Source organism: Eptatretus burgeri, chromosome 1 (assembly GCF_056783735.1).
Source record: "Eptatretus burgeri isolate ZD-2024b chromosome 1, Ebu_testis_v1, whole genome shotgun sequence".
Lineage (NCBI taxonomy): Eukaryota > Metazoa > Chordata > Myxini > Myxiniformes > Myxinidae > Eptatretus > Eptatretus burgeri.
This window is the reverse complement of record NC_140961.1, coordinates 22,600,192-22,625,013: the sequence shown is the minus strand read 5'-3', so window position 1 is coordinate 22,625,013 and position 24,822 is coordinate 22,600,192. Positions and strand designations below refer to the sequence as shown.

The window sequence follows — 24,822 nt, the reverse complement described above, 5'->3', positions numbered from 1 at the left end:
CTCTCTCTCTCTTTTTTGGTCATCTCTACCGAGATGACCTAATAAAGCCGGACCGTACGTCCGTCCGTCCGTCAACAATTTTTCTTTCCGATCTTGATGAAACTTAGTATGTGGGTAGAGGTCGATGAGTGTTGCACAACGATATAACTTTTGTCCAGGTTCAAGGTCAGGGTCAAGGTTACGAGGTCACATAAGTTATAAAAATCGCCATTTTCAAAACCTATCTAGTCTGCCATTCTACAAGATATTCGGCAACTGTTTATTGATTATGATAGTAAAAAATATTATCTTGTATCTAACCAGACAGATTTTTGAATTTCCGTCCCGTTTGGCCGCCACATAACCTGGAAGATGATCAAAAACACCTCCCGGTACAAAGAAAACTTTTTACTTCCGATCTTGATGAAATTTGGTATGTGGGTAGAGGTCGATGAGTGATACCCAACGACATATTTTTTCCCCGGATTCGAGGTCAGGGTCAAGGTCACGAGGTCACGAAAGTTGTGAAAGTCGCCATTTTCAAAACCTATCTAGTCTGTCATTTTAGGAGATATCTGGCAACGCTTCATCGATTATGATAGTAAAAAACATCATAGAGATGACCGTCACCCCCACACGGGTAATTTTTTCATATATTTTTTCCTCATCTCCCCCTCCCCCCAATCCGTCTCTCTCTCTCTTTGTCCCCTGCTCACTCCCCCCTCCTTATAAAATGCAGCACTCTCTCTCTGTCTCTGTCTGTCCGTCTCCCTCGCTCTCTCTCTCATCCCCTCCTCGCACCCCTCCCTCCTGCAGCGTATATGACAATATTTGGTGAGGTGTTGCTCTTCTTCACTCTCCCTTCCCCACCCTTCCTCACTCTCCCCTCCCCCTTCTTACCCTCCTTCCTCTCTCTCTCTCTCTCTCTCTCTCTCTCTCTCTCTCTCTCTCTCTCTCTCTCTCTCTCTCTCTCTCTCTCTCTCTCTCTCTCTCTCTCTCTCTCTCTCTCTCTCTCCCCCTCTCTCTCTCTCCCCCTCCATATTCTCCCCCCCCACCCACTCCTTATTGTCCCCATCAGTGAAGTGATGGGTTGTATTTGCTAGTATTACATATATTGCGATTTATAACTACTGACTGATATTAAAGATTGGTACCTTCGCGGTGATATAGAAAGCTGAAATTTTGGGTGCTGATGGACATCGAAGCTGGTACACCAGAAAAATTCACAGGATCGTCAGACAGCATCCATAAATGAAAATATAAATGAATTCAAAAAATGCAGGTGAGTGACTCGAGACAATGGGGAAGCATAGTAATTTTGGGTGCCAACGGACATTGAAGCCGATACACCAGGAAAATAACAGAACCATTGGAAAGCATCTGTAAATGAAAACAAATAAATGAAAAAAAAAAAGGAGCAAAAATATAAATGAAAAATAAAATGCAGGTGAGGAACCTGAGACAATGGGGAGGCTCTAGTTGTGAGTGGTGGCTCTAGGTCTGGCTCTTCTGAGGACAACTGGGGATTAAACCCCCTTAGTAAGTACCTGTGGCCATAACAATATATACACAGGATAATATATATGTATGCATATGAAAATGTACATATATTGCTACGAATGTACGCCCGCCCGGCGTGCGAACGACCGCTTTAGCCAATGGCAGCCGCATGCCCACCGGACGAGCAATTCAGTGGTGACTTCCCAGAACAACGCCGAGAACCAGTCACGGGTGTGCCTTCAACGCACACCACGGCCCAGTCCGTATTCTACCCGCCGCGACAAGGTCAATCGCCGAATATCGATATACCTAAGTATTCACGCGGGTAACCTACTGAGGGACCGTACCTCGGCGAAGGCCTGTTTGGACACGAACCGCTTAAGCGGTTCGTTCCGTTCTGGGATAACCGAGCGGGGTATTATCGCCAGACCTCGCGGACCCGATTCTTTTATCAGTATTCAAAAACCAACTGGTATTCCGAGAGCAAGATAGCAGTTCAATCGGGGAAAAAGGACACGACGAACGGGTTAACATTCACACAAAAACATTTATTATTTACACACGTACACATATACAATTGATGGGGAGGATGGGGGAAGGAAGAAAAGGGAGAAGACAGGAGCAAGGTAAAAACACTATAACCGTCTATGGTTATTATTTACAATCACTTAAACAGGTTCTACTTGAAAGACTCGGCGCCACAACATTCTCTCAAAAGAAAAGCAAAGAAAAGACCCCCCCACATAGACAAGGGAGTCAGACTGGGCCCGTGAGCCTTTATAACGTGGGGCTTTGGTGACCGAAAAGGCCCCATGAGACTGATGCAGGTTACCTGCACCCTCGTGGTGCCTTGATGGGGCGATCCGCGACGTCCCGTCTCCACGGCCGCTAGTGTAGCCGCGGTTGCGCCCAGGCCTTGCCAAGCGGCATGCGAGCTCTCTCCGGCTGTCCCCACACGCACGCGCAGGTTTGCACGACACAGCAGCGCTGCGCCTCCAGCCTGCGTTTCCTTTGCGACGCCCGCACCTCCACCGACCGACCGCTCCAAGCTCCTGACTCGGACATGAGCCCAGATCTTCAGGCAGCTCCGGCAGAAGCAGCAACAGCTCCTTCCGCAGCGTCCAGCGGCAGCAACCACCCCAGCAATGACAGCAACAACTCCAGAGAGAGAGCGAGAGAGAGAGAGAGAGAGAGAGAGAGAGAGAGAGAGAGAGAGAGAGAGAGAGAGAGAGAGAGAGAGAGAGAGAGAGAGAGAGAGAGAGAGAGAGAGAGAGAGAGAGAGAGAGAGAGAGAGAGAGAGAGAGAGAGAGAGAGAGAGAGAGAGAGAAAGAGAACGCGCACGCTCCGTGCGCCCTTTATATTACCCATGCTCCGCCCCTCCACTCTCGCCCCGCCCTCCTTCCAGAACATGCGGGAAGCTTCCAGAACACGCGGGAAACTTCCTGAAGGAAGCGTTTTCCCGCAAAATTAGGGACGCGTGCCGCCGCGGTAGTTCTCTTTGTCCCTTGCAGGGTGGTTGTGTGAAGCGGTTGGTCCAAAATAACGATAGCAAAGAATAACGGCGAACTCAAAGATCACAGCCCTGTCCACACGAATAAAGACCATTAAAAAACGGTGGAGAAACCTATCTGAACACACACTTCGCAATATAACTGAACTAAGGACCTTTATGGTGTTCTGCGAATTTCCACAGCCGTAACAATATGTATATGTATATGTATATATATATATATATATATATATATGTATATGTATATATATATATATATATATATATATATATATATATATATATATATATATATATATATATATATATATATATATATATATATATATATATATATATATATATTGTTGCGGATTCGCGCCCGCCGGCGTGCGGACGGCCACGTAACTCGAATCGCGGCACGTCGCCCACCGGACGGACAATCCCGTCGTGACCCTCTCGGACTAACGCCGGGAACTAGTCACGGGTGGACCTTTCGGCCTCACCACGATCGTGCCAACCGGCCCCCCGCGTGGGATAGGGTTGCTCGCCAAATTCGACCTACCTAAGTACCCACACGGAGGGTAGACCGGGCGACCGAACCTCGCCGCAGGTCGACTTCGGACACGGGCCACTTTAAGCGACCCGTTCCGTACTATCGGGATAACCGAGCTGTGTTATCGTCAACCTGGACGGTTCGATTAATTATCGGGCGTTTTAGCCCACGACCAACCCTTTACGTGAAGTAAGATGGAGATTCAATAGAGGAAAAGACGAAGCGAAGCGGGAAAACAGTTCAACATAAAGCACATTTATTTCACGATGAACGGAAAGCACACATATACAATTACACCAAAAGCAAATGTAAAAGAAGAAGAAACACAATATTACACAAAAAGCAAATGCAACAATGCAGATCTATTACCGACTACGCGAGCACACGGCAACACTTATGCAGTTTTACTTCACAGACGGCGCCGACAACACATATACCCAAAGCAAAAGAAAAGGACCACCCTCAAGGATGAGGCGGGCCTGGGGCCGAGACCGCGTCGGGCCTACCCGTCTGGTGATGAGCCGCGAAATGGCGCTGGCGCCCCGACTCCGCGGGCCTCGCTGGGACTGCCTGGTATGGGGTGGGGACGGGGCCCCCTTCTCGCACTATCTCAGCACGGGGGGAAACAGGAGGGGGTTGTTGATGCTCGGGGGATGGAGGATATCTCCCTGTCTCGGGTCCCGCGACGAGCGTCTCCACCACGACCTCGGTCGCGCCGCTGGCCTCTCCCTCCGCAGCTCCCCGACTCCGACACGAGCACCCCCTCGGCCGCCTTCGCCGCCGCCACCTTTCCACAGCTCCGTCCTCTTCACTCTGACTACTACCACTTCTTCCCAGCTTCACCGACAACTCTTAACTGCGAACTCTGGTCGTTTATATCCCCCGTGGCCTCGCTCCTTCACCTTTGACCCTTTACCTCCGACCCTTCACCTCTAACTGGCTCCCCATTGGACCGAGGAAAAGTGGGCGTGAATGCTTTTTGATCCATGAATTTGCATAGAGCGACCACACTCCAACGTACCTGGAGGCGGGGCCAAATCGCCCCACGCTCACCGATAGGACGGAACAGAAGTGGGCGTGAGTCGTTTTTGATCCGTTTTCTTCGGAAAGGCCGGCGCTTTTGCACCCCTGCTCGGTGCGCGCCCTGCACGAGTCCAGTATCGGCGCCCACAAGCGGCGTGGGAATGACGGTGATGCGATGGTTGCGAGGGCGAGTTGTGACGTTAAAGGTCGTGGCTGTTGTTGTGAAGCGGCGTTGCGGTTGGTGGTTGTTGTGTGATGGCTGTTGAGACGTGGTTGGTGGTGGTAGTAATGGCGGCTGGTCCAAAATAAAGATAGTAAAAGAAAAACGGCTATCTAGAAGGGTCGCAGCCCGCATGAATGACATTTATTCCCTCGAAACAACGGGTTTGGGCCTAACTACACATATACTTACAGAGATATCTCACCTAAGGGACCTGAATGGTGGTTTGCGAATTTCGTCAACCACAACACTACCCCCTCCCCTTTTTACAGACTCGTCCCGAGTCGTCAAATTTTTGTGTGCCATCATGTGTAGTTTTCCCCTAGTACATTTTACCTACGGATCCCTGAGTGCGACATTCATGGTATTCGTGTCCCCAAAATAAATAACCTGAGGGCTGAGTAACTACCTAAACAAACTCACTCACATGGACGACTTAAATAAAATTGCCGGCGCTAAGACAAACATGCCGGGGGCGCACTCATATTTACAGTACATCTTAACCTTAACTTACAAATTTTACACTAAACCATGGCCCAGGATCAATGAACTCTGCAAAAGAAAAGCAGTTAGCAGCGAGCCAGGCTGCCCGCATGCAGTCTCTGACTCAAACAATGCAGGTGACAGGGAACGTGGCCGGCTGCTCACTCGCAGTCCAAGGCCTTCCCTTTTGAACTGAACGCAGTGAACCACAACGGTGCATGGGCTGCACAAACGCAGTCTCCGTGTTGTAGCTGCCAACAGGGCAGTTCTTGCAGCTTGCAAACTGTTGCTTTTACGATGATCCCGGCGCGCATGGAAATGAACAGGGGGGGGGGCAGAGCAAAATTGAATGGGGGCTGGTGAACAGGGGCAGTGGGCATGGCATGGCAAAGGTAGCAGGCAAACACAGCCCGCAGAAGAAGGCCGCTGCAGGCAAACACAGCCGGCAGACGAACTGGCCGGCACAGGCCTTGAAGAAAAACAGCCAGCCGGCAGATGAAGTGAGCCGGCACAGGCCTTGCAGCAACACAGCCAGCAGATGAAGTGAGCCGGCACAGGCCTTGCAGCAACACAGCCAGCAGATGAAGTGAGCCGGCACAGGCCTTGCAGCAACACAGCCAGCAGATGAAGTGGCCGGCACAGGCCTTGAAGCAAAACACGGCCAGCAGATGAAGCTGGCCAGCCTTTGCCATTCAGTGGAGGTTGGTGGAGGGAGTGCGGTGGTGCTGGCCACTCGGAAGGCGGGCTCGGACCTACCCTACGGTCTCCCTCCCAACCTATCGCCTTTGCCTGTCACTGTCTATACCCACTCCCCTAATTTGTCAAACCCCAATTTAGCCCCAACTTATTTTTTTATTGTTTTTATGTTTACTTCCCCACTATAAATCGTCCCCTAACCCCCTTTATCGTCCTTGTTCGGCTAACCTATCCTGTCACCTAGCCTACTCCCAACCCCTACGTTCCCTTCCCGGAGGGGAATAAGGGAGAGCTAACGTCCTGTGTCGAGGCCCAACAAAGCCTCAGAATGGCCTCCCCAGACTTCAGCGATCTAACCCAAAGTGGGTCCAGCGGCCCACAACGAGAGCGAGGGGATGGATGGTGCGGAGGGGTGCACTTCCTAATCTACCCTATCCATTTAACTGTTAAACTACCCCGGGGCTTTCAACAAGCGCCTCTCGCTTAAACTATTGGTTCTAACAACCCAGATTCCCATCGCCTGTGTTGGTGTCCTCACAATTTCGGGCCTCGCCCCCCAATTTTCTCTCCGTGCCCTCACACGGTCTCATGGCTGGGACATGTTGCTCCCTTTGGCAGGCACGACCCTCTGCCGATTCTCCGACGATGGCACCCCCGGGCACTACACTGCCTCCGAGCCTACCAGCTCCCTAACACCGGGGAGTGCCCCCCATGGCACCTCCCCTGAAACGCACACGTGGCAGGCTGGCTTCCCGGGCCCCTTTCCGAGGGTCACCCGTGCCCACAACACTGCCCACGCGGCTAATGGCGCCCCGGGCCCCCGCACCAAGCAGGCGCACCCGTGCCCACTACGCTATCCCGGCCCCCCATGGGCCCTTGGCCTACCACGGCCGACTAGCCTGGTGCCCGGGGTACCCACTCAGCGATACTCACCTTTCGCAGCCACGCTCCCAGCCCGTCAACAGGGCTCCAGCACCCCTCCAAACGGGTTTCGAGCCTACACTCCCACCAACAACAAAACGACCTCCATTTTGTAAATTTAACTAACGCCCTAACTCACTCTACACTGACCCCGGGGGTCCCTTGGGCGGGAGTCACTCCTCCCCCCAATCACTCATCGCACCATGCAGTCCCCATTCGCTCCATACACACAGACCCGCTGGCCTCACTCACTCAACAAGTACTCACCTCACAACTCACCAACTCTTCAACACACACACCGCTGATCTCTGCCATCCTCCTAACTACCTCCCCTAACTAACTCGTGCTCCCACGTCGTCCCTTAAACTAGTAGCACGTTCCTTTTAACACTACGTAGCTAAACTACGTCCCGACTACACATCCACAAGTCTGTCACTGTCTCCAAATAATCTCATTAATCAATTTCCCAACCTAAATCTCGCTACAATCCCTCTAACGAATCCATTCTACGGGCCCCATGAGGACTTACCCCTGCCCCATGGAGCCGGTCTAGCTAAGCTAACCCTTCCCCCTAACTAATTTCCATCCTGTGCCCTGGTAAGGGGGTCTTCCACCCCTTGCCAGGGAATCCTGTGCACCCGAAAGTGAGGCTTGCTTTTTCGCTTTTTTTTTTTTTTTTTACATGCGCAGCACCAGCGCGGAAACTCACAGCTCGCGCACTTTGCACCTGCCCGTGACGTCATGCAGCTGCACGTGTATCTAGTCCCTCCTTGGACGGTACCATCCGGCAGGGATACCCCTCCTGCCGGATTCCAACCCCACGTGCAGCCATGACGTCACCGTGCGCATAAAAAAAAACACAAGCCCCACGTCTCGAGGGGTTCCCCACGCGAACACATGTGCTTTGCCCGTTGGAGCTTCACACACACGCCCGCGTGGAGAACCCGTCCGGTCCAAATCCGAAATCCTGCCTAAACTTTGTCCGTCCGCGGGATCGGCAAATCCACCGCGTGCGTTTCCGGACCGGGACTTCACTCTCGCAAGCGAGCACGTGGGGGCCTCGTGCGTTGCACAGCACGGACCTCGCGCTCACCGCTGGGTGAACCCGGCACAGTCCCCGAAACAACTACAGCCGCTACTCGGCTTTCTTTCCTCTGTCGCCGTCGTCGTCGTTCGACCCACGCACACCTCCGTGTTACGACGCTCACACTCCACACCATTAAACTCACACCGGGAGACGCGGCTGCATGTTCACACATGCCCACCGACATCTCCCTTACATACCGCTCTCTCACACACACGGTCTCCCTTGCACTCGGCCGTTCACTCACGCATGCTACCTCCCTCGCACACGTGGCTCCACGCACTCGCGGCCTTTCACTCACTCGTGCCATTTCCCTCACACAAACCATAACACTCACACACGCGGGGGCACTCACCCGCGGTGCCTCATCCACACACCGTGCCTCACTCACACACGCGGGGGCACTCACCCGCGGTGCCTCATCCACACTGGCCGTTTCATCCACACACACGGCCTCACTCACACACGGTGCCTCACCCACACACGCGGGGGCACTCACCCGCGGTGCCTCACTCACACACGCGGGGGCATTCAACCGCGGTGTTTCATCCATACTCCGTGCCTCACTCACACACGCGGGGGCACTCAACCGCGGTGTTTCATCCATACTGGCCGTTTCATCCACACACACGGCCTCTTTCACTTGCGGTGCCCCTTTTTCACACGGCGTGCTGGGAAGCACGTACTCCGGCACAATCGCCACCACACCACTCACACACGGGGTTGCTTCCACACACGGGGACGCACTCACATCTTGCACCACACACACAGGGACAACTACACTGGGGATTCGTGTCCCCACAAGGGTCTCCGGGGCCTCTATACCCCCCAAGCTCTCCGTGCAACCGTTCGCAGCACTCGTCCCCTCAACCTCGCAAAGCACGACCGAACTCACCTGGTCGTGACTCGCCTCAAGGGGGCATACTCCCTCCCCTCGTTCCTGGAGGAGGCCATCCAGCTGCTCGCACCGGGCCTCCACCCAGTCCACCAGCTCACCCCCATTATCCTCCACTACCTCCGTGTGTGTGTGTGTGCGTCACTTACCCCGTCTTCATCGTGCAGTCTTCCCTCTATCGTTCCCATCTCCCGTGTCTCTGCCAACTCAGTCTCTTCCCTTATCTCCCTCGTACACGTCTCCGTCACCCCAATTAGTTTGTCCCTCTCGGTTACCGTCACTTTTTCTGTCACGACCATCGCCCAACACGCCCCCCGAATTATTTTGTCACCCGCCTCCACCGCGGGCCTGTCAGCCGTTGCACCCCCTCCCAGCTCGTTTGCTCCTACACGTGGAGTCGCCATTTTAAGCTCCCTGCTAACGGCCTTCATGCCCGCCTGCAGGCTTCGGCCCATGTTCTGCGTCTCACCCCGCAGCTTTTTAGTTTCTTCCTTCATGTTTGTTTCCATTCCGTTCATTTGCTTGTTCATTCCTTCCATTTCGTTTTTCATTTCATTTGTGTATGCATCCATTTTCGTTTTCATTTTTTGTGTATTCGCATCCATCCTCGTTTTCACTTCGTTCATTTGCTTGTTCATGTTCGCTGTCATTTCCGCCAGCATGGCGCATAGCTGGGCCATGTCGGGTGCGCTTGGGTGAGCCGATTCGGCAAAGATCGGGGGGTTTTGGCGGAGGGGGGAAGGGAAGGTGTCATACACCGCGGCCGCTGCCGCACCTATTTCGGGCTCTGGGCTCAGTTGGGGGAGTTCATGTTCCTGCACAACCAACATTTCCTGCACGGGGTTTTCATCCTGGACCATGGATTCTACACATTCTACATCCATTTCTAATACCCCCGGCTCCCGCTCGCCTTGAGACGCCATCTTGCTTCTCGCAAAGGGTTAATTTAGCTCGCTCGTAATTTGGAGGGAATCGGGGGTCGCTCCTCTCACCCCTGGACCGATTCCCGTGAATTTAGCTGGAGACAGGAGAGCCCGTTTTCCCGTTCTCCGATTCCAGTGCCGCGAGGAAGGCGATGAGTTTGAGTTTATATCGCACGACCTGACACCAGTGTTGCGGATTCGCGCCCGCCGGCGTGCGGACGGCCACGTAACTCGAATCGCGGCACGTCGCCCACCGGACGGACAATCCCGTCGTGACCCTCGCGGACTAACGCCGGGAACCAGTCACGGGTGGACCTTTCGGTCTCACCACGATCGTGCCAATCGGCCCCCGCGTGGGATAGGGTTGCTCGCCAAATTCGACCTACCTAACTACCCACACGGAGGGTAGACCGGGCGACCGCACCTCGCCGCAGGTCGACTTCGGACACGGGCCACTTTAAGCGACCCGTTCCGTACTATCGGGATAACCGAGTGGTGTTATCGTCAACCTGGACGGTTCGATTAATTATAGGGCGTTTACGACCAACCCAACCCACGACCAACCCTTTACGTGAAGTAAGATGGAGATTCAATAGAGGAAAAGACGAAGCGAAGCGGGAAAACAGTTCAACATAAAGCGCATTTATTTCACGATGAACGGAAAGCGCACATATACAATTACACCAAAAGCAAATGTGAAAGAAGAAGAAACACAATATTACACAAAAAGCAAATGCAACAATGCAGATCTATTACCGACTACGCGAGCACACGGCAACACTTATGCAGTTTTACTTCACAGACGGCGCCGACAACACATATACCCAAAGCAAAAGAAAAGGACCACCCTCAAGGATGAGGCGGGCCTGGGGCCGAGACCGCGTCGGGCCGACCCGTCTGGTGATGAGCCGCGAAATGGCGCTGGCGCCCCGACTCCGCGGGCCTCGCTGGGACTGCCTGGTATGGGGTGGGGACGGGGCCCCCTTCTCGCACTATCTCAGCGCGGGGGGAAACAGGAGGGGGTTGTTGATGCTCGGGGGATGGAGGATATCTCCTTGTCTCGGGTCCCGCGACGAGCGTCTCCACCACGACCTCGGTCGCGCCGCCGGCCTCTCCCTCCGCAGCTCCCCGACTCCGACACGAGCACCCCCTCGGCCGCCTTCGCCGCCGCCACCTTTCCACAGCTCCGTCCTCTTCACTCTGACTACTACCACTTCTTCCCAGCTCCACCGACAACTCTTAACTGCGAACTCTGGTCGTTTATATCCCCCGTGGCCTCGCTCCTTCACCTTTGACCCTTTACCTCCGACCCTTCACCTCTAACTGGCTCCCCATTGGACCGAGGAAAAGTGGGCATGAATGCTTTTTGATCCATGAATTTGCATATAGCGACCACACTCCAACGTACCTGGAGGCGGGGCCAAATCGCCCCAGCTCGCCGATAGGACGGAACAGAAGTGGGCGTGAGTCGTTTTTGATCCGTTTTCTTCGGAAAGGCCGGCGCTTTTGCACCCCTGCTCGGTGCGCGCCCTGCACGAGTCCAGTATCGGCGCCCACAAGCGGCGTGGGAATGACGGTGATGCGATGGTTGCGAGGGCGAGTTGTGACGGTAAAGGTCGTGGCTGTTGTTGTGAAGCGGCGTTGCGGTTGGTGGTTGTTGTGTGATGGCTGTTGAGACGTGGTTGGTGGTGGTAGTAATGGCGGCTGGTCCAAAATAAAGATAGTAAAAGAAAAACGGCTATCTAGAAGGGTCGCAGCCCACATGAATGACATTTATTCCCTCGAAACAACGGGTTTGGGCCTAACTACACATATACTTACAGAGATATCTCACCTAAGGGACCTGAATGGTGGTTTGCGAATTTCGTCAACCACAACAATATGTTCGTCTTTCGGCTTCTCCCGTTAGAGGACGCCACAGCGGATCATCTGTTATGATCCGCATACTGATTTGGCATAGGTTTTACGCCGGATGCCCTTCCTGACGCAACCCTGGTCGCCTCTTACGACACAGGGATAAGGATTGGGTTTCGCCATGATTCCAGGCTGCCCTACACCCTCTCAAAACGCGGCCCAGTGCAGAGCTCCCGTCCTCAAGCGATCCTCCAACCCAAGCCTCCGAGTAGCCGGATTACAGGCGCACGCCACTACGCCTGGCTATATATATATATATATATATATATATATATATATATATATATATATATATATATATATATATATATATATATATATATATATATATATATATATATATATATATATATATATATATATATATATATATATATATATATATATATATATATATATATATATATATATATGTATATATATATATATATATACATACATACATACATACATACATACATACATACATACATATATATATATACACACACACGCTGGTAGGCGGACATGGGTAGTCGACTACCCAATATAACCTAACGCGATGGGCCCGTTCGATGGGGAATGACCTGAGGATTAAGCACAAGAAAATTCATGATTCTAGCTTCAAGGGTTGATGCTGCAGATGTTTTCGTTAAAATGCCCCCACATTTAGAGGTTTTTCGGCCGTTGCTAGGCAACGGAGGGGTCCATGGCAACGGTTCTTTCTCACACATAACTAGGACATACTATGAACCTAACATACCAGTTTCATGTATATCGGACTCATAGTCTCTGAGATACAACGAACTTCGTTTTTTTATTGTTTTCGACCAGGGTTCATCTTCTCTGACAGTTTTCATAGGATCCGGCTGGATATTTCTGACAAAGAGGTTGATTATAGTGCGCATAAAAGCCTGGAAGCCGATTTTTGATTTTCGAAAAAATTAATTTTTTAGGATTTTTCAAAAATTTGAAAGTCCCGTTGCTCGGCAACGGGTGGTTGCTCAGCAACGAAACTCAAACGCGCACACTCCCATTCCATATGGCACCTGTTCGCCAAGTTTCATCGAAATCGGTTTGCTAGTTTGTGCTGTGGAGCCTCGCGTTGCAGACACACACACACACACACACACACACACACACACACACACACACACACACACACACACACACACACACACACACACACACACACGGAAAACCCGATAATAAGGGTAGGAAAAAAAAAACTCAAAAAAATTTTTTGTGAGATTTTTTTTCGACTCGATCGACTACCCAATAGTGTTACGGATCTGGAAACTATTTGCATTCAACATACAGATGTCCCAAAAGTCAGTTATTTCGTTAATTATGTGTGTAGTCAGATCCCCTTCCTTTTGTCTAGTGGGAGAATCAAAGGCGTGCGTTGCGATTTCTTTTAGTTAGGTTATTACATCTAATAAACCATCCCATCTGCATGACCCCTTCGGCCTGTCACGCTCCATCACCACCTGCTGGTTGCTTGTACCTTGACTTGCCGAGAGGGGGTCTCGCGGTTCCAGTTCTCGGCTTCCACGAACGTTGTAACTCTTGTACGATGACCTTCGCGGCGCTGACACTGTTACTCGTCGAGAGCGAAGCCATGTGGAGGAGTAACTGAGGTCTCCTGGCAGGGGCCGAGGCCCCGCCCCGGAAAGGTGGGTCGGAGGACCCTGTCCAATCAGAGGCGGACAGCGAGGTGCGTTTTCGCCAAGGGCCCGCTCCCCGTGGAGAGAGGCCAATAAAATCTCTGAGACTCTCTGTAAAAAGGGGTCCAGTCGAGTTTGCTTTCACAGTGGCTGTAATGGGTCGAGGTTGCTTTCACGGTGGCTGTAACGGGTCGAGTTTGCTTTCACGGTGGCTGTAAGCAGTCAGTTTTGTTTCACGGTGGCTGCACGGGGTTCTGGAGTTTCACGGTGGCTGCTTTGAGGAGTTTTAAGGAAGGACAGAGTGACCCTGACCTCCCTCCGTGGATCCCGATTGTTCACCACCCGAGCTCCGCCACGAACCACGAGTCCCTACGTGCGACTGGGGACCGGACCAACGACCTTTGTCAGGTGCCGCATCGCAGAACACGCCCTTCCTCCGACAGTCAGGTACACCACCGAACTCTGACCCCCAGCTTGTCTCTCTCCACGGCTGCGAGGGTCCATTAAAGACTTCGGGTTTCTTTTCATTTTGTGTGTGTCTGCGTGTGGGCCCGTCTTGTAAGTAGATCTGAATAAGTGTTTTTGCTCATTGTACATATTCCTTCTTGCATATTCACGTTAAGTCTTGCCTTTGTCTTTTTATTGTAAATAAACATTTGTAGAAATATTCCCAGTCCGTTCTGTCCCTTCTTGAATTGGTCCAGCATGGTTCGTATTTGAGTTTAGGCAGGGTTTTATCCCCGATAATCTGTTCATTCCAGCCGGCACGGCTTTGGCAGTTTCCGCTCGGCTGCACCCAAACCGGAGTTGGTAGTCGGTAGTTGGAACCCTACCGCAGTCAGTAGAGTAACCCAGTTCGAGCAAGACGTTCCAAGGGCGTGGTTTCCCCAGTCGGCGAAATTGCATAGTTAATTAGGTAAATTGGTTATAGACAAATAGACCGTACGCTACGCGGTTGAAATATTGGTGACCACGGTCGGTGGTCATATAATGGAAGATAATACTTTACCCCTGATAAATTTCTCGCACTTCCCTCCGTCCCTTCCCCTCTGCCCTCAACCCTCACCTGCTATGGTATGCGGAAACACTGATTCAGAAGAATGATGGAGCACATGCAGATACAATAACAAATTAATTATTGTAAGTACTGTACAATAAAACCTGTATATTAAAAGAGTTCAAGAACAATGCTTCACTGGGAAGGGGTAAAGTAACTTTCAGGCCACCCTGTATATATATTGTTACGGAAATGGCCCTTATTGGACTACTAAATATAGGATTAGCTCAGATCCCCCATTAAATGCATGTATAGCTAGGTTGTTTGGTAAAGTAGACGTTATACGTGTGTCAGGAGGTGTAAGAGACTGCTTTTATGTTCGTACAGTGGTGGTGAAACAATAACTCCCTTGTATTCCTACCCCATCCTGGGATAGGCCCTTCCCAGTCGTCTGAGGGGGTGTGGCCTGGAGAGGGTGTGGCTTGAGGGAGTAAGTGACTCGAAGGGGAGGGGTTTTGTCGGTTTTGCCGAGAGAGGCCTGCTTGTGGAACGAAAGTAGAAACTGTGAGAGAAAAGGATTTCAGTTTGGACGAGCGTCGGGTTCTCGAGGGGTGCTTGGAGTCTCTTCGAAGCAAAAACGAAGGCTTCGTGAAAAGAACTGTGTGTGGAGAACAGTCGCTCTCGAAAGAGTGCTCGTATTTTCGAAGCGAGCAAATGTAAGAGAGGCTGCCTGCACATCGAGCCGGCGATCGACTCTTGTCGGGAGCTGATCGACAGATTCGGCCTGCGTCTGGCCGTGGAGCCTCCGTCCGTACTCACCTCACGGCTCGACACGTTGTCGATCCGCCTGCGGAGCTCGGACCTCGACTTGGGCCTTGTCTGGAGAACGGGCCAGGCCTGAATTTGTATGCTGGACCGTGAGAGAGATCGGCTGAGACCTATCGTCGACCTTATGTGGGGTCGGAGCGCGCGGAGACCGCATGCGGTGCAAAAGGGGCAAAGGGAGGACGAGCTCCATTTCGCCACGCGGCACGTTCGAGCGGGAGTTCGAATCTGTGGACATCCGCCTGTTGTGAGCGACATTCGTGCTCTTGACACTGTCCTCTCGTCCATGAAACCTCACGAAGTACTATGTCTTGTCTTGCATGCATGCTGTTTGTCTTTGTCTGCACGTGTTGTATAAGGCATATTTCAGTAGCGACCCCTTCGAAACCTGTAGACCATGGTTCCCCGGTTAAGAACGGGTTGAGGGTTGTTAATAAAACCATTGGCGTGAATTTTGTTTGAGTTGTGATCTCCGATGTTCCCCAATAAATCTGGTTAATTCGTATGAAGTTGCAGCTATGGATTAATTCGTGTCGCGTCGAGGAACGATCCGTTCGATTGGCATATAAAACCAAAATCGTTTTTTTTGGCATATAAATTGGCATATAAATTGGCATATAAAACCAAAATTGGTAAAACCAAAATAAAAAATAGGACTGACTCAATCGGTCAACTTCCCGACCCGGATCTCAACCAATGGTACTCCATCTCTTCTGGATCTGATTTTGACAAATTTCCCTGACAATATCTGCTGCTCTTCCTTTGCTCCAATCGGTTCTTCTGACCACGTCCTTGTCAAAGTGGACATCTCTCTGGCTGTTATCAGAGAACCACCTCACCGCCGTCGAGTCTGGCATTTCACTCAAGCCGACTGGCAGGGTCTCCGAGCAGCCATCAAACTTACAGACTGGTCTCCTATCACTACTTTCTCAAACATCAACTCATCCTGGGAATTCTTTCAAAGAAACTTGCTCTCCCTCATGCAAAGATTTATCCCCTCTCGTGTTCAGTTGTCCTACCCTTCCTCCCGCCCTTGGTTTACTGAAGCTTGTGGCGAGGCAGTTGTCCTGAAACAACTTGCCTTTGCCTCATGGAAAGCAAACCCAACTGAGGGCAATCTCAGTTCCTTCCACAAAGCTCGGAACAAGTGCGTATCTACCCTCAGGAGAGCCAGAAAACAACATCTTTCTCATCTCAAGTCTGAACTCTCAAACCTCTCTCCCTCCTCAAAATCCTGGTGGCGTTTAATCAAATCTGTTTCTGGTGTATGTTCCCCCTCCATCCCCTCCCTTACCTCAAATGGCCGCACTGCTGATTCCACACGTGAAAAAGCTGAATGTCTAAACTCGGTGTTTGCAGCTAAATCTTGTGTCCTAAAATCATCACTATCTCTACCCACTTTACCCAGTCGCACCCAACTGTCCCTGGACTCTGTATCCTTATCTCCAAACAAGGTGGAGAGCTTGCTTTCAAACCTCGAGTCAGATTCTGCAACCGGTCCAGACGGCATCAGCCCACGTGTCCTCAAAGCCTGCTCTTCTGCTCTTGCTCACCCTCTCTCTGTTCTATTCACCCTCTCATTTGCCCAAGGTCATCTGCCATCTGCTTGGAAATCCGCAAACATCACTGCCCTGCATAAAAAGGTGCAAAAACAGATCCCTGTAACGACAGACCAATCAGCCTTCTCCCAATCATCAGCAAGGTTATGGAATCCATCATCGCTTCAGACATGAAATCCTTCCTCTTCTCCAATGGCTTGATTTCCAATCATCAATTTGGTTTCAGACCAGGTCACTCTACCCTGGATATGCTGCTTCTGCTCTCCCATCAATGGATGGAGGTCCTCAATGCCAGACAGGAAATCTGAGCCGTATCCCTGGACCTATCACGTGCTTTTGACACAGTCTGGCACCCTGCACTACTCAACAAACTCTCTTCCCATGGTATTCAAGGCCATCTCCACTCATGGCTCGCAGACTTCCTCTCCTGTCGCAGTCAACGTGTGGCCCTAAATGGAGTTCTTTCATCCCCTCTTCCTGTGCAGGCTGGAGTTCCTCAAGGTAGCGTTCTGGGCCCTGTTCTTTTTCTGGTTTTCATCAATGACCTCTCGGACTCTCTGGAAAATCCTCTATTTCTCTTTGCCGACGACTCCACCCTCTGCCGTACCATCTGTCATCCCTCAGACCGGCAAGCAGCAGCTTCTTCGCTCACTGCAGATCTGTATAAAATCACAAACTGGTCCAACACATGGAACATGTCTTTCAATCCAGACAAATCTCACACTCTCACTATGTCTCTTCGAAAGGACCGTTTAGAAACCCCCCCCCCATCCACTTTCTCAACAATCCTGTGGAAGAAGTCTTTTCTTTCAAGCTTCTGGGTCTCACTATCTGCCATGACCTTTCCTGGGAAAGTCACATTTCCAACCTCGCCTCAAAAGCCAGTCGCCGACTGGGAATCCTCCGTCGTGCAAAGTCCTTCCTCGGCCCTCTTGAGCTCCTGACCACTTACAAAGCTTTTGTCCGTAGCCTGATGGAGTACTGCTCTCCCCTCTGGGCTGGTGCTCCTGCCTCCCACCTTTCTCGGCTTCACGCTGTCGAAACCAGGGCATTTAAGATCATCGGCATCTCCCGCAATGAAGCTGAGTCTTTGGGCCTCTCACTCAATCACCGCAGGTTGGTCGGTGGTCTTTCTGTCTTCTACCGACTCCTCTCCAGCCTTGCCCCCCTGCTCTCTCTGCGATTTGTCCCCACCACATTTCCACAGGGCGCTCAAGGTCCGCCAACAACCCCCTTCTGGTAAAACTACCAAAATCACGAATCACTGCTCATCTTCACTCTTTCATTCCTCTTTTTTCCCGCCTTTGGAATAAACTTCCTCACTCTATTCTTTCCCATTCTTCCCTCCAGGCTTTCAAAACAGCTGTTCACCACCACCTCTTATCTTCCCCCATCCAAATCCTCGATCTTTTCTACCCCCGATAATCCACCCAAGCCCACTTCCTTCAATTCCCCTGCTTCCCTTCCTGAAAGTCCCTGTAATGTCCATCTTCTCTTCGCCATGTTCCCCGTCCCATCCCCATCCCTCTCCCTTCCACAGTTCACCGAATGTGTCTGTTCCCCACTGTTTTGTCCCTCCCACTCCCGCCCCTCTTGTCTCATGCCCCCTTGCTGTGAGTTGTGTGTTTGCTCTCATACGAGCCTCGACCAAGGTATACAAAAAAAAAAAATGGTTACAGACTGGCAGAAAACGCTCGGCATCTGACAAAACCAGTCTGTAACCAGGGGTTCTTTTCCCCCAACTGGCAAGGTACAAGGATTACGTTGGTATCGCGATTGAAGGCGCGTGACCCGAGGCCTGTGCTGAGCTGGCCGGCGTTATAAACCCCGGAGACGGTGGTGGTGAGGGTGGCGCCTAGGACCGGGTGAGAATCCCGCCACCCCAGATCCGCAACAATATATATATATATATATATATATATATATATATATATATATATATATATATATATATATATATATATATATATATATATATATATATATATATATATATAATATGACAGGGTGAGTCAGAAGTAGCGCCCGTTTTTTGTCAGTTGATTGTTTGTTTGCCATTTGTATTACAGTGTACAAGAAGGTAGAAATAAATGAATGACATGTTTGTCTCACCATTTATTCAATAGAAATTTATTACGGAACTGTACCAAGCTGTTTTACTTGCAATTTTCAAAGTGCCCTCCCTCGTGATCGATGCACAATTGCAGCCGAGCAGGCACCGAGCAGGCACAGAGCGGTACACACGTCTGCAGAGTTCGATATCAATTTCCTCATACTCTGCACTGATTTGAGCCTTCAATTCCTGAATGGTACGAGGCTTTTCATGATAAACAAGGTCTTTCATGAGCCCCCAAAGAAAGAAATCTGGAGGTGTAAGGTCTGGGGAGCGTGCCGGCCACTCGATCGGACCGCGGCGGCCGATCCACTTTCTGGGAAAGTTTTCATCAAGCCACTGACGAACATAACGTCCATAATGAGGTGGAGCTCCATCATGCTGGAAATAACAGTCCTGATCTTGTACCCTGGGCCAAAAGAAGGTTTGCAGCATATCCAGGTAAATTTCTGCAGTGACAGATCCCTCAAAGAAAAAGGGTCCAATTATCCCTAATGGAGATATGGCTGCCCAAACTGTTACTCCAGGTATATTTACCTCATTCTCAACTGTCATTCTTGGGTTATTCACAGCCCAGTAGACACAATTGTGTCTGTTAATTGTGCCATTAAGCTTAAAACATGCCTCATCTGACCACCAGATGTTGTCTAGCATTGTGTCCACTTCGTGAAGTTTAGCTAAGAACTCCGCAAAATTGAAGATGGCGGTTGTCATCTCCATCATGAAGGGCATGCAGTCAGCCTGGAATGTAAGGTTTCCATTTTTTCTGGTGAAGGATATGGATAACACTTGATTGGCTCACTTCCAACTCTGCAGATAAACGGAGAGTTGACTTTTGCGGACTTTACTTTGTTCCAGTCTTCTGATGGCTTTTTCAGACTTAGCTACATTCGTTGCCGTTTTCAGACGACCGGACTTCTTTTCAGTGGCTACCGACCCTCTTGCTTCAAATTTCTCGACAATCAATCGTATGTTTCTTCCCTGAGGTGAGTTAATATCGAATTCCTGTGCCAAACGGTTTGCCGCCATCGTTGGTTGTTCATTACATTTGTAGTAATGTTTCACGGCTGCAATGCGTTGATTCATTGAAAGGTAATTCATGGTTCAATTTGGTGCAAATTCAAGAACTTTCCAAACTTGCAGCAATAACCTGCAAAACAAAAAAAAATAAAAAAATAACGAAAATTAATAATCTGCAAGACAATTATTAACAACATGACTTCCCAGAAAGAATCTGACAGCCGAAAAAACAGAAATCGGGTGCTACTTTTGACTCACCCCGTGTATGTATATGTATATATATATATATATATATATATATATATATATATATATATATATATATATATATATATATATATATATATATATATATATATATATATATATATATATATATATATATATATATATATATATATATATATATATATATATAGTTGCGGATTCGCGCCCGCCGGCGTACGGACGGCCACGTAACTCGAATCGCGGCACGTCGCCCACCGGACGGACAATCCAGTCGTGACCCTCTCGGACTAATGCCGGGAACTAGTCACGGGTGGACCTTTCGGTCTCACCACGATCGTACCAATCGGCCCCCGCGTGGGATAGGGTTGCTCGCCAAATTCGACCTACCTAAGTACCCACACGGAGGGTAGACCGGGCGATCGCACCTCGCCGCAGGTCGACTTCGGACACGGGCCACTTTAAGCGACCCGTTCCGTACTATCGGGATAACCGAGCGGTGTTATTCGTCGGCCTCGACGGTTCGATTAATTATCGGGCGTTTTAGCCCACGACCAACCCTTTACGTGAAGCAAGATGGAGATTCAATGAAAGAAAAGACGAAGCGAAGCGGGAAAACAGTTCAACATAACTCACATTTATTTCGTGATGAACGGGAAGCACACATATACAATTACACCAAAAGCACATGTAAAAGGAGAAGAAACACAATATTACACAAAAAGCAAATATAAAAGAGAAACACAATGCAGAGCTATCCGACTACCGAGCACACGGCAACACTTATACAATTTTACTTCACAGACGGCGCCGACAACACAGATACCCAAAGCAAAAGAAAAGAACCACCCTCCAGGATGAGGGGGGTAGGCGGGCCTGGGGCCGAGACCGTGTCGGGCCTACCCGTCTGATGATGAGACGCAGAGCGGCGGTGGCGCCTCAACTCTGCGGGCCTCGCGGACAGTGTCTGGTAGGGGGTGGGAAAGGGGGCCCCCTTGTCGCACTATCTCAGCGCGGGGGGGAAACAGGAGGGGGTTGTTGATGCTCGGGGGGGAGGAGGATATCACCCTGTCTCGGGTCCCGCGACGAGCGTCTCCACCTCGACCTCGGTCGCGCCGCAGGCCTCTCCCTCCGCCGCTCCCCGACTCCGACGCGAGCACCCCCTCGATCGCTTTCGCCGCCGCCACCTCTCCACAGCTCCGTCCTCTTCTTCCCATCTCCACCGACAACTCCCAACCGCGAACTCGAACTCTCAACTCACAACTGCCTTGACTGACGAACGCAGCCGTTTATATCCCCCGTGGCCTCGCTCCCCCACCTTTGACCCTTTACCTCCGACCCTTCACCTCTAACTGGCTCCCCATTGGACCGAGGAAAAGTGGGCGTGAATGCTTTTTGATCCATGAATTTGCATATAGCGACCTCACTCCAACGCCCTGGAGGCGGGGCCTAATCGCCCCACGCTCTCCGATAGGACGGAACAGAAGTGGGCGTGAGTCGTTTTTGATCCGTTTTTCTCGGAAAGTCTGTGATGTTTCTGAACACGCTGCTCGGTGCGCGCCCTGCACGAGTCCAGTATCGGTGCCCACAAGTGGCGCAAGAATGGTGGTGATGCGATGGTGGCGAGTTGTGACGGTAAAGGTCGTGGCTGTTGTTGTGAAGCGGCGTTGTGGTTGGTGGTTGTTGTGTGAAGCGGCGTTGTGGTTGGTGGTTGTTGTTGTGAAGCGGCGTTGTGGTTGGTGGTTGTTGTGTGATGGCTGTTGAGACGTGGTTGGTGGTGGTAGTAATGGCGGCTGGTCCAAAATAAAGATAGTAAAAGAAAAACGGCTATCCTGAAGAGTCGCAGCCCGCATGAATGACATTTATTCCCTCTAAACAACGGGTTTGGGCCTAACTACACATATACTTACAGAGATATCTCACCTAAGGGACCTGAATGGTGGTTTGTGAATTTCATCAACCATAACAATAAATATATATATATATATATATATATATATATATATATATATATATATATATATATATATATATATATATATATATATATATATATATATATATTGTTGTGGTTACCAGATTCGCAAACCACCATTCAGGTCCCTTAGGTGAGGTATCTCGGTAAGTGCATGTGTAGTTAGGCCCAAACCCGTTGTCTAGTGGGAATACATGTCATTTATACGTGCTGCGACTCTTCAGGATAGCCGTTTTTCTTTTACTATCTTTATTTTGGACCAACCGCCATGATCACAACGCCGCTTCACCACAACCGCCACGACCTTTACCGTCACAACTCGCCACCATCGCATCACCGTCATCTCGCGCCACTCATGGGCACCGATGCTGGACTCGTGTAGGGTGCACGTTGAACAGCGTGTACAAAATCACGGATTTTCTGCTTCAAAAACGGATCAAAAACGACACACGCCCACTTTTTGCCGTCCAATCGGTGAGCGAGGGGCGAATTGGCCCCGCCTCCAGAACGATCGATATATGCAAATTTGTGGATCAAAAAGCCTTCACGCCCACTTTTTCTCGGGCCAATGGGGAGCGAGGTGAAAGGTCAAAGGGAGGGGGTCAAAGGCGAAGTTACGGGGGGATAAAAGGACGGTGTTCGTCAGTCAGAAGGGTGTCAGCAAGCAGAGAAGGAGTCAGAACGAGAAGGAGTCAGAGTCGCAAACAAGAACGGGTCGGAGAGTCAAGAAGAGGAGAGTCGGAAGCAAAGGGTCAAGACTTCGCGGGCGGTGGAGCTGCTCGTCGTGTGCGTTGGAGTCGGAACGGAGGGGACGGAGCTGTGGAAAGGCGGCGACACCAGACGAGGGGGTGCTCGCGTCGGTGCCAGGAGCTGCACGCCCGAGGGAGGCCGGCAGCGCGACCTGGCCGAGGTGGAGACGCACACCAGGGATAATAAAGATCCTCTATACCCCGAGCATCAGCAACCCCCTCCTGTTTCCCCCCGCGCTGAGATAGTGCGACCAAGGGGGCCCCGTTCCCACCCCCTGCCTGAGACTGTCCACGAGGCCCGCGGGTTGCGGGGCCATCGCCGCTCCGCGTCTCATCACCAGACGGGTAGGCCCGACCCGGTCTCGGCCTCAGGCCTGCCTCATTCTTGAGGGTATTTCTTTTCCTTGGTTTTGGGTATGTGTTGTCGGCGCCGTCTGTGAAGTAGAATTGTATAAGTGTTGCCGTGTGCTCGGTAGTCGGTATTAGCTCTGCACTGTGTTTTCACTTTTATGTTTGCTTTTTGTGTAAATGGAATTGTGTTTTTTTTTTTTGTGTGCATTTGGTGGAATTGTATTTGTGTGCTTTCCGTTCGTCGCGAATAAATGTGCTTTATTGTTGAACTGTTCTCCCGCTTCGCTTCGTCTTTTCCTCCATTGAATCCCCATCTTGCTTCACGTAAAGGGTTGGTAGTGGGCTGAATACGCCCGATAATTAATCGAACCGTCGAGGTCGACGATAACACCGCTCGGTTATTCTGATAGTACGGAACGGGTCGCTTAAGTGGCCCGTGTCCGAAGTCGACCTGCGGCGAGGTGCGATCGCCCGGTCTACCCTCCGCGTGGGTACTTAGGTAGGTCGAATTTGGCGAGCAACCCTATCCCACGCGGGGGCTGATTGGCTCGATCGCGGTGAGACCGAAAGGTCCACCCGTGACTGGTTCCCGGCGTTAGTCCGAGAGGGTCACGACTGGATTGTCCGTCCGGTGGGCGACGTGCCGCGATTCGAGTTACGTGGCCGTCGCACGCCGGCGGGCGCGAAGACCGCAACACTGGTGTCAGGAGTGGGATATAAACTCATCGCCCTCCTCGCGGCACTGGTATCGGAGACAGGAAAACGGGCTCTCCTGTCTCCGGCTAAATTCACGGGAATCGGTCCAGGGGTGAGAGAAGCGACCCCCGATTCCCTCCAAATTACGAGCGAGCAAATTAACCCTTTAGGAGAAGCAAGATGGCGTCTCAAGGCGAGCGGGTGCCGGGTGGATTAGGTATGTGTAATAGTAATGTAGAATCCATGGTCCAGGATGGAATCCCCGAGCAGGAAATGTTGATTGTGCAGGAACACGGACTCGCCCAACTGAACCCAGGGCCCGAAATGGGTGCGGCAGCGGCCGCAGTGTATGACACCTCCCCCCCCCTCTCCACCAAAACCCTTCCCCAACCCTTGCCGAAACGGCTCAGCTGAGTGCATCCAACATGGCCCAGCTATGCGCCATGCTGGCGGCAATGAACGAAAAGATGAATGCGAAAATGATCGAAAAGATGGAAGCGAATATGAAAAACGAAATGAAAGGCATGAACGAACAAATGAACGAAAAGATGGATACAAATACAAATGAAGTGAAAACGACGATGGATGCGAATACACAGCAAATGAGGGAAGAAATGAAAAAGCTGCGGGGTGAGACGCAGAACATGGGCCGATGCCTGCAGGCGGGCATGAAGGCCGTGACAAAGGAAATAATAGTTGAGACAAGGGAGGTAAAGGGTGAAGAGTTGGGAGAGACACGGGAGATAGAAAAAATAGAGGAAAGACTACACGAGGAAGACGGGGTAAGTGACGCACACACACACACGGAGGTAGTGGAGGATAGTGAGGGTGAGCTGGCGGACTGGGTAGAGACCCGGTGCGAGCACCTGGGTGGCCTCCTCCAGGAACGAGGGGAGGGAGTATGCCCCCTTGAGGCGAGTCACGACCAGCTGAGTTCGGTCGTGCTTTGCGAGGTTGAGGGGACGAGTGCTGTGGACAGGTGC

At 51.0% G+C, this 24,822-nt stretch overlaps 1 protein-coding gene and 1 pseudogene across 1 annotated transcript in view; one reads left to right on the top strand and one right to left on the bottom strand.

The window, feature by feature from the left end:
• The window catches only part of LOC147034004 (suppressor of fused homolog), a 112,762-nt gene that overhangs the window by 18,003 nt on the left and 69,937 nt on the right, over positions 1-24,822 (top strand). The window lies entirely within an intron of this gene.
• Positions 11,787-11,927, bottom strand: LOC147034006 (signal recognition particle RNA; annotated as a pseudogene).